Source organism: Coregonus clupeaformis, unplaced genomic scaffold (genome assembly GCF_020615455.1).
Source record: "Coregonus clupeaformis isolate EN_2021a unplaced genomic scaffold, ASM2061545v1 scaf0797, whole genome shotgun sequence".
NCBI lineage: Eukaryota > Metazoa > Chordata > Actinopteri > Salmoniformes > Salmonidae > Coregonus > Coregonus clupeaformis.
The window spans coordinates 154,136-164,949 of NW_025534252.1; the positions used below are offsets into that span (position 1 = coordinate 154,136).

At 44.0% G+C, this 10,814-nt stretch overlaps 1 pseudogene; it reads right to left on the bottom strand.

Annotated features, from left to right (window-relative positions):
* The window catches only part of LOC121559096, a 44,644-nt pseudogene extending 34,182 nt beyond the window's left edge, over nucleotides 1–10,462 (bottom strand).
* Between the last annotated feature and the right edge of the window lie 352 nt (nucleotides 10,463–10,814).

The following is a 10,814-nucleotide window of genomic DNA, read 5'->3' on the forward strand; positions in this document are numbered from 1 at the left end:
GTGTCTCTCTTTATGTAGTGTTGTGGTGTCTCTCTTTATGTAGTGTTGTGGTGTCTCTCTTTATGTAGTGTTGTGGTGTCTCTCTTTATGTAGTGTTGTGGTGTCTCTCTTTATGTAGTGTTGTGGCGTCTCTCTCTCTTTATGTAGTGTTGTGGCGTCTCTCTTTATGTAGTGTTGTGGTGTCTCTCTTTATGTAGTGTTGTGGTGTCTCTCTTTATGTAGTGTTGTGGTGTCTCTCTTTATGTAGTGTTGTGGTGTCTTTCTTTATGTAGTGTTGTGGTGTCTCTCTTTATGTAGTGTTGTGGTGTCTCTCTTTATGTAGTGTTGTGGCGTCTCTCTTTATGTAGTGTTGTGGTGTCTCTCTTTATGTAGTGTTGTGGCGTCTCTCTTTATGTAGTGTTGTGGCGTCTCTCTTTATGTAGTGTTGTGGTGTCTCTCTTTATGTAGTGTTGTGGTGTCTCTCTTTATGTAGTGTTGTGGTGTCTCTCTTTATGTAGTGTTGTGGTGTCTCTCTTTATGTAGTGTTGTGGTGTCTCTCTTTATGTAGTGTTGTGGTGTCTCTCTTTATGTAGTGTTGTGGTGTCTCTCTTTATGTAGTGTTGTGGTGTCTCTCTTTATGTAGTGTTGTGGTGTCTCTCTTTATGTAGTGTTGTGGTGTCTCTCTTTATGTAGTGTTGTGGCGTCTCTCTTTATGTAGTGTTGTGGCGTCTCTCTTTATGTAGTGTTGTGGCGTCTCTCTTTATGTAGTGTTGTGGCGTCTCTCTTTATGTAGTGTTGTGGCGTCTCTCTTTATGTAGTGTTGTGGCGTCTCTCTTTATGTAGTGTTGTGGTGTCTCTCTTTATGTAGTGTTGTGGTGTCTCTCTTTATGTAGTGTTGTGGTGTCTCTCTTTATGTAGTGTTGTGGCGTCTCTCTTGTTGTGATGTGTGTTTGGTCCTATATTTGTATTTTTAATCCAAGCCCCCGTCCCCGCAGGAGGCCTTTTGCCTTTTGGTAGGCCGTCATTGTAAAAAAGAATTTGACTTGCCTAGTTAAATAAAAGTTAAATAAAAATAAATAAAACAAAATCCAGGCGGCAGGAGCACCGATCTGTCTGTCTCTCTATCTTACTGTCTGATGTCACCCTACTATCTGTCATCTGTCTGTCTCTCTATCTTACTGTCTAATGTCATCTGTCTGTCTCTCTATCTTACTGTCTGATGTCATCTGTCTGTCTCTCTATCTTACTGTCTGATGTCATCCTACTATCTGTCTGTCTCTCTATCTTACTGTCTGATGTCATCCTACCATCTGTCTGTCTCTCTATCTTACTGTCTGATGTCACCCTACCATCTGTCTGTCTCTCTATCTTACTGTCTGATGTAATCCTACCATCTGTCTGTCTCTCTATCTTACTGTCTGATGTCATCCTACTATCTGTCTGTCTCTCTATCTTACTGTCTGATGTCACCCTACTATCTGTCTGTCTCTCTATCTTACTGTCTGATGTCATCCTACTATCTGTCTGTCTCTCTATCTTACTGTCTGATGTCACCCTACTATCTGTCTGTCTCTCTATCTTACTGTCTGATGTCATCCTACTATCTGTCTGTCTCTCTATCTTACTGTCTGATGTCACCCTACCATCTGTCTGTCTCTCTATCTTACTGTCTGATGTCATCCTACTATCTGTCTGTCTCTCTATCTTACTGTCTGATGTCACCCTACCATCTGTCTGTCTCTCTATCTTACTGTCTGATGTCACCCTACCATCTGTCTGTCTCTTTATCTTACTGTCTGATGTCATCTGTCTGTCTCTCTATCTTACTGTCTGATGTCATCTGTCTGTCTCTCTATCTTACTGTCTGATGTCATCCTACCATCTGTCTGTCTCTCTATCTTACTGTCTGATGTCATCCTACTATCTGTCTGTCTCTCTCTATCTTACTGTCTGATGTCATCCTACCATCTGTCTGTCTCTCTATCTTACTGTCTGATGTCATCCTACTATCTGTCTGTCTCTCTATCTTACTGTCTGATGTCACCCTACTATCTGTCTGTCTCTCTATCTTACTGTCTAATGTCATCCTACCATCTGTCTGTCTCTCTATCTTACTGTCTGATGTCATCCTACTATCTGTCTGTCTCTCTATCTTACTGTCTGATGTCATCCTACTATCTGTCTGTCTCTCTATCTTACTGTCTGATGTCATCCTACTATCTGTCTGTCTCTCTATCTTACTGTCTGATGTCATCTGTCTGTCTCTCTATCTTACTGTCTGATGTCATCCTACCATCTGTCTGTCTCTCTATCTTACTGTCTGATGTCACCCTCCTATCTGTCTGTCTCTCTATCTTACTGTCTGATGTCACCTGTCTGTCTCTCTATCTTACTGTCTGATGTCATCTGTCTGTCTCTCTATCTTACTGTCTGATGTCATCCTACCATCTGTCTGTCTCTCTATCTTACTGTCTGATGTCATCTGTCTGTCTCTCTATCTTACTGTCTGATGTCATCTGTCTGTCTCTCTATCTTACTGTCTGATGTCATCCTACCATCTGTCTGTCTCTCTATCTTACTGTCTGATGTCATCCTACTATCTGTCTGTCTCTCTCTATCTTACTGTCTGATGTCATCCTACCATCTGTCTGTCTCTCTATCTTACTGTCTGATGTCACCCTACTATCTGTCTGTCTCTCTATCTTACTGTCTGATGTCACCTGTCTGTCTCTCTATCTTACTGTCTGATGTCATCCTACTATCTGTCTGTCTCTCTATCTTACTGTCTTATGTCATCCTACCATCTGTCTGTCTCTCTATCTTACTGTCTGATGTCATCCTACTATCTGTCTGTCTCTCTATCTTACTGTCTGATGTCATCCTACCATCTGTCTGTCTCTCTATCTTACTGTCTGATGTCATCTGTCTGTCTCTCTATCTTACTGTCTGATGTCATCCTACTATCTGTCTGTCTCTCTATCTTACTGTCTGATGTCATCCTACTATCTGTCTGTCTCTCTATCTTACTGTCTGATGACATCTGTCTGTCTCTCTATCTTACTGTCTGATGTCATCCTACTATCTGTCTGTCTCTCTATCTTACTGTCTGATGTCATCCTACTATCTGTCTGTCTCTCTATCTTACTGTCTGATGTCATCCTACTATCTGTCTGTCTCTCTATCTTACTGTCTGATGTCATCCTACCATCTGTCTGTCTCTCTATCTTACTGTCTGATGTCATCCTACTATCTGTCTGTCTCTCTATCTTACTGTCTGATGTCATCCTACCATCTGTCTGTCTCTCTATCTTACTGTCTGATGTCATCCTACTATCTGTCTGTCTCTCTATCTTACTGTCTGATGTCATCTGTCTGTCTCTCTATCTTACTGTCTGATGTCATCCTACCATCTGTCTGTCTCTCTATCTTACTGTCTGATGTCACCCTACTATCTGTCTGTCTCTCTATCTTACTGTCTGATGTCATCCTACCATCTGTCTGTCTCTCTATCTTACTGTCTGATGTCATCCTACCATCTGTCTGTCTCTCTATCTTACTGTCTGATGTCATCTGTCTGTCTCTCTATCTTACTGTCTGATGTCATCCTACCATCTGTCTGTCTCTCTATCTTACTGTCTGATGTCATCCTACCATCTGTCTGTCTCTCTATCTTACTGTCTGATGTCATCCTACTATCTGTCTGTCTCTCTATCTTACTGTCTGATGTCATCCTACCTGGTCCTGGTCTAAAGTAGTGCACTATGTAGGGAATAGGGTGCCATATGACAGTGCCAGTGTGTACCAACAGTGTTCAGACTCATTAAGTCATCCTGTTTTAGTGTTCTAGTGTATTGATAATGTGGCTGCGTGTTAGCAGCAGGCAGGCTGGCGCCAGGGGCAATAGACACGGGCTGCATCCCGAATGGAACCCTATTCCCTACGTAGTGCACTACGTTTGACCAGGGCCCTATGGAACCTAAAGTAGTGCACTACATAGGGAATAGGGTTCTGTTTGGGACTCTGCCACAGTAAATACAGTACTGAGTGGGCATCAATGAGTCACTCATCCTCCTTTCTGTCACCCTGTCAGCAGAGAGAGTCCTTACTTCTCCTGTTTATGATGTCACTTACATCACTTCAATCACAGGGATTTAAAGATTCACAGATAAACATCGTTCCTGGTTCCAATGTTTAAGAGACCAGTGCATCTGTCAGCGGGAGGCCAAACTGATACAGACTGATAGAGGGCTGGTAGATGATCAGTCTGCCCTATGGCTCAGCTGCCTATACACACACCACACACACACACACACCACACACACACACACACACACACACACACACACACACACACACACACACACACACACACACACACACACACACACAGACCCCTCAGTAGAAGTGATCACAGACACCAGCTCAGAGAGACCCAGCACAGAGAGGCCCAGCTCACAGGCCCAGCTCAGAGAGGCCCAGCTCGAGAGGCCCAGCTCAGAGAGGCCCAGCTCAGAGAGGCCCAGCTCAGAGAGGTCCAGCTCAGAGAGGCCCAGCTCAGAGAGGCCCAGCTCAGAGAGGCCCAGCTCAGAGAGGCCCAGCTCAAGAGGCCCAGCTCAGAGAGGCCCAGCTCAGAGAGGCCCAGCTCAGACAGGCCCAGCTCAGACAGGCCCAGCTCAGACAGGCCCAGCTCAGAGAGGCCCAGCTCAGAGAGGCCCAGCTCAGAGAGGCCCAGCTCAGAGAGGCCCAGCTCAGAGAGGCCCAGCTCAGACAGGCCCAGCTCAGAGAGGCCCAGCTCAGAGAGGCCCAGCTCAGAGAGGCCCAGCTCAGAGAGGCCCAGCTCAGAGAGGCCCAGCTCAGAGAGGCCCAGCTCAGACAGGCCCAGCTCAGAGAGGCCCAGCTCAGAGAGGCCCAGCTCAGAGAGGCCCAGCTCAGAGAGGCCCAGCTCAGAGAGGCCCAGCTCAGAGAGGCCCAGCTCAGAGAGGCCCAGCTCAGAGAGGCCCAGCTCAGAGAGGCCCAGCTCAGAGAGGCCCAGCTCAGAGAGGCCCAGCTCAGAGAGGCCCAGCTCAGAGAGGCCCAGCTCATGAGCTGCATCAGCAGCAGATATTAATGTTAAATGGAAAATGTTAGTGAATCGAATCGTATTGAATCTAACCGAATCACATTGATTCGTTCCTCTGATCAAATCGAGATGCGCATCGAATCGTATTGAATCTAACCGAATCACACTGATTCGTTCCTCTGATCAAATCGAGATGCGCATCGAATCGTATTGAATCTAACCGAATCACACTGATTCGTTCCTCTGATCAAATCGAGATGCGCATCGAATCGTCTTGAAAGGGAAAGATGCACATTCCTATTAAATCACTTATAACACTCCAGTCCCTCTCTGATGAGCTTTGCTCTGCAAAACAGCTACCAGGGTGCGCCCCAAATGGCACCCTGTTCCATATAAAGCTTTTCTTCATGATACACTATGGCTGAAAGTATGTGGACGCCCCTTCAAATGAGTAAATTTGGCTATTTAAGCCACACCCGTTGCTGACAGGTGTATAAAATCGAGCACACAGCCATGCAATCTCCATAGACAAACAATGGCAGTAGAATGGCCTTACTGAAGAGCTCAGTGACTTTCAACGCGGCACCGTCATAGGATGCCACCATTCCAACAAGTCAGTTCGTCAAATTTCTGCCCTGCTAGAGCTGCCCCAGTCAACTGTAAGTGCTGTTATTGTGAAGTGGAAACGTCTAGGAGCAACAACGGCTCAGCCGTGAAGTGGTAGGCCACACAAGCTCACAGAACAGGACCGCCGAGTGCTGAAGCACGTAGCGCGTAGAAATCATCTGTCCTCGGTTGCAACACTCACTACCGAGTTCCAAACTGCCTCTAGAAGCAATTTCAGCACAAGAACTGTTCGTCGGGAGCTTCCTGAAATGGGTTTCCATGGCCGAGCACCCGCACACAAGCCTAAGATCACCATACGTAATGCCAAGTGTCGGTTGGAGTGGTGTAAAGCTCGCAGCCATTGGACTCTGGAGCAGTGGAAATGCGTTCTCTGGAGTGGTGAATCACGCTTCGCCATCTGGCAGTCCGACCACCATCTGGCAGTCTGATGGACAAATCTGGATTTTGCGGATGACAGGAGAACGCTACCTGCCCCAATGCATAGTGCCAACTGTAAAGTTTGGTGGAGGAGGAATAATGGTCTGGGGCTGTTTTTCATGGTTCGGGCTAGGCCCCTTAGTTCCAGTGAAGGGAAATCTTAACGCTACAGCATACAATGACATTCTAGACGATTCTGTGCTTCCAACTTTGTGGCAACAGTTTAGGGAAGGCCCTTTCCTGTTTCATCATGACAATGTCCCCGTGAGGGCCATACAGAAATGGTTTGTCGAGATCAGTGTGGAAGAACTTCACTGGCCTGCACAGAGCCCTGACCTCAACCCCATCACCTTTGGATGAATTGGAATGCCGATCTGCGAGCCAGGCCTAATCGCCCAACATCAGTGCCCGACCTCACTAATGCTCTTGTGGCTGAATGGAAGCAAGTCCCCCACAGCAATGTTCCAACATCTAGTGGAAAGCCTTCCCAGAAGAGTGGAGGCTGTTATAGCAGCAAAGGCGGGGGACCAACTCCATATTAATGCCCATGATTTTGGAACGAGATGTTCGACGAGCAGGTGTCCACATACTTTTGGTCATGTAGTGTATGTATAGTGTAATTGTTTAGTGATGTGTTCATGCATGGCTCATCTGCAAAAGAGACTGTGGTCTCAGCATGACTCCCTGGCTAAATAAAGGTTAAATATATACAGTATATATATATATATATAGTACGCTACCAGAGGCTAAATGGCACACTATTCCTTATATAGTGCACTATTCCTTATATAGTGCACTATTCCTTATATAGTGCACTATTCCTTATATAGTGCACTATTCCTTATATAGTGCACTATTCCTTATATAGTGCACTATTCCTTATATAGTGCACTATTCCTTATATAGTGCACTATTCTTTATATAGTGCACTATTCCTTATATAGTGCACTATTCATATATAGTGCACTATTCCTTATATAGTGCACTATTCCTTATATAGTGCACTATTCCTATATAGTGCACTATTCATATATAGTGCACTATTCCTTATATAGTGCACTATTCCTTATATAGTGCACTATTCCTTATATAGTGCACTATTCCTTATATAGTGCACTATTCCTTATATAGTGCACTATTCCTTATATAGTGCACTATTCCTTATATAGTGCACTATTCTTATATAGTGCACTATTCCTTATATAGTGCACTATTCCTTATATAGTGCACTATTCCTTATATAGTGCACTATTCCTTATATAGTGCACTATTCCTTATATAGTGCACTATTCCTTATATAGTGCACTATTCCTTATATAGTGCACTATTCCTTATATAGTGCACTATTCCTTATATAGTGCACTATTCCTTATATAGTGCACTATTCCTTATATAGTGCACTATTCCTTATATAGTGCACTATTCCTTATATAGTGCACTATTCCTTATATAGTGCACTATTCCTTATATAGTGCACTATTCCTTATATAGTGCACTATTCCTTATATAGTGCACTATTCCTTATATAGTGCACTATTCCTTATATAGTGCACTATTTGGGATGCACACACAGTGATTCAGCGACAGCTCTGATCAGAAAGAGGATACTTCCGTCACACCACTTTGTTGGGGAAAAAGCAATACCTCATTGGTTGTAAGGTATGGAGCTGAAAGGTGGTGTTGGTTGTATGAAGTGTCACTATGTCTACAACAACCATGTCCTGGTGTTGGTTGTATGAAGTGTCACTATGCAACCATGTCCTGGTGTTGGTTGTATGAAGTGTCACCATGTCACCATGTCCTGGTGTTGGTTGTATGAAGTGTCACCGTGTCACCGTGTCCTGGTGTTGGTTGTATGAAGTGTCACCGTGTCACCATGTCCTGGTGTTGGTTGTATGAAGTGTCACCGTGTTACCATGTCCTGGTGTTGGTTGTATGAAGTGTCACCGTGTCACCATGTCCTGGTGTTGGTTGTATGAAGTGTCACCGTGTCACCATGTCCTGGTGTTGGTTGTATGAAGTGTCACCGTGTCACCATGTCCTGGTGTTGGTTGTATGAAGTGTCACCGTGTCACCATGTCCTGGTGTTGGTTGTATGAAGTGTCACCGTGTCACCATGTCCTGGTGTTGGTTGTATGAAGTGTCACCGTGTCACCATGTCCTGGTGTTGGTTGTATGAAGTGTCACCGTGTCACCATGTCCTGGCGTTGTCTGGCGTTAGTCGGCTCAGTCTGTTTGTGTCATCATGGCAACGCCTTGTCACTCAGTGTCATGACAAAGAGTCAGTTGACTTGACAGCACAAACAGATCTGGGACCAGGCCAATATTGGGAGCTCTCTTTATATACAGTTGAAATCGGAAGTTTACATACACTTAGGTTGGAGTCATTAAAACTTGTTTTTCAACCACTCCACAAATTTCTTGTTAACAAACTATAGTTTTGGCAAGTCGGTTAGGACATCTACTTTGTGCATGACACACGTAATTTTTCCAACAATTGTTTACAGACAGATTATTTCACTTATAAATCACTGTATCACAATTCCAGTGGGTCAGAAGTTTACATACACTAAGTTGACTCTGCCTTTGAACAGCTTGGAAAATTCCAGAAAATTATGTCATGGCTTTAGAAGCTTCTGATAGGCTAATTGACAACATTCGAGTCAATTGGTGGTGTACCTGTGGATGTATTTCAAGGCCTACCTTCAAACTCAGTGCCTCTTTGCTTGACATCATGAGAAAATCAAAAGAAATCAGCCAAGACCTCAGAAAAAAATTGTAGACCTCCACAAGTCTGGTTCATCCTTGGGAGCAATTTCCAAACGCCTGAAGGTACCACGTTCATCTGTACAAACAATAGTACGCAAGTATAAACACCATGGGACCACGCAGCCGTCATACCACTCAGGAAGGAGACGTGTTCTGTCTCCTAGAGATTAACGTACTTTGGTGCGAAAAGTACAAATCAATCCCAGAACAACAGCAAAGGACCTTGTGAAGATGCTGGAGGAAACAGGTACAAAAGTATCTATATCCACAGTAAAACGAGTCCTATATCGACATAACCTGAAAGGCCGCACAGCAAGGAAGAAGCCACTGCTCCAAAACCGCCATAAAAAAGCCAGACTACGGTTTGCAACTGCACATGGGGACAAAGTTTGTACTTTTTGGAGAAATGTCCTCTGGTCTGATGAAACAAAAATAGAACTGTTTGGCCATAATGACCATCGTTATGTTTGGAGGAAAAAGGGGGTTGCTTGCAAGCCGAAGAACACCATCCCAACCGTGAAGGACGAGGGGTGGCAGCATCATGCTGTGGGGGTGCTTTGCTGCAGGAGGGACTGGTGCACTTCACAAAATAGATGGCATCATGAGGAAGGAAAATTATGTGGATATATTGAAGCAACATCTCAAGACATCAGTCAGGAAGTTAAAGCTTGGTCGCAAATGGGTCTTCCAAATGGACAATGACCCAAAGCATACTTCCAAAGTTGTGGCAAAATGGCTTAAGGACAACAAAGTCAAGGTATTGGAGTGGCCATCACAAAGCCCTGACCTCAATCCTATAGAAAATATGTGGGCATAATTAAAAAAGTGTGTGCGAGCAAGGAGGCCTACAAATCTGACTCAGTTACACCATCTCTGTCAGGAGGAATGGGTCAAAAGTTCACCCAACTTATTGTGGGAAGCTTGTGGAAGGCTACCTGAAACGTTTGACCCAAGTTAAACAATTTAAAGGCAATGCTACCAAATACTAATTGAGTGTATGTAAACTTCTGACCCACTGGGAATGTGATGAAAGAAATAAAAGCTGAAATAAATCATTCTCTCTACTATTATTCTGACATTTCACATTCTTAAAATAAAGTGGTGATCCTAACTGACTTAAAACAGGGAATTTTTACTAGGATTAAATGTCAGGAATTGTGAAAAACTGAGTTTAAATGTATTTGGCTAAGGTGTATGTAAACTTCCGACTTCAACTGTAACAGATCTGTGACCAGGGTAATATTGGGAGCTCTCTTTATATAACCTTGCTCATAGCATCTTAGATACCCACCTCCTGTGTAGAAATGTTTGTAGTTGTCTTTAATGCAGGAACCCAGGGATGTCTTCAGATAACTCTCTGGAAGCTGAAACAAAGAGGATGTCTTCAGATAACTCTCTGGAAGCTGAAACAAAGAGGATGTCTTCAGATAACTCTCTGGAAGCTGAAACAAAGAGGATGTCTTCAGATAACTCTCTGGAAGCTGAAACAAAGAGGATGTCTTCAGATAACTCTCTGGAAGCTGAAACAAAGAGGATGTCTTCAGATAACTCTCTGGAAGCTGAAACAAAGAGGATGTCTTCAGATAACTCTCTGGAAGATGAAACAAAGAGGATGTCTTCAGATAACTCTCTGGAAGCTGAAACAAAGAGGATGTCTTCAGATAACTCTCTGGAAGCTGAAACAAAGAGGATGTTTTCAGATAACTCTCTGGAAGCTGAAACAAAGAGGATGTCTTCAGATAACTCTCTGGAAGCTGAAACAAAGAGGATGTCTTCAGATAACTCTCTGGAAGCTGAAACAAAGAGGATGTCTTCAGATAACTCTCTGGAAGCTGAAACAAAGAGGATGTCTTCAGATAACTCTCTGGAAGCTGAAACAAAGAGGATGTCTTCAGATAACTCTCTGGAAGCTGAAACAAAGAGGATGTCTTCAGATAACTCTCTGGAAGCTGAAACAAAGAGG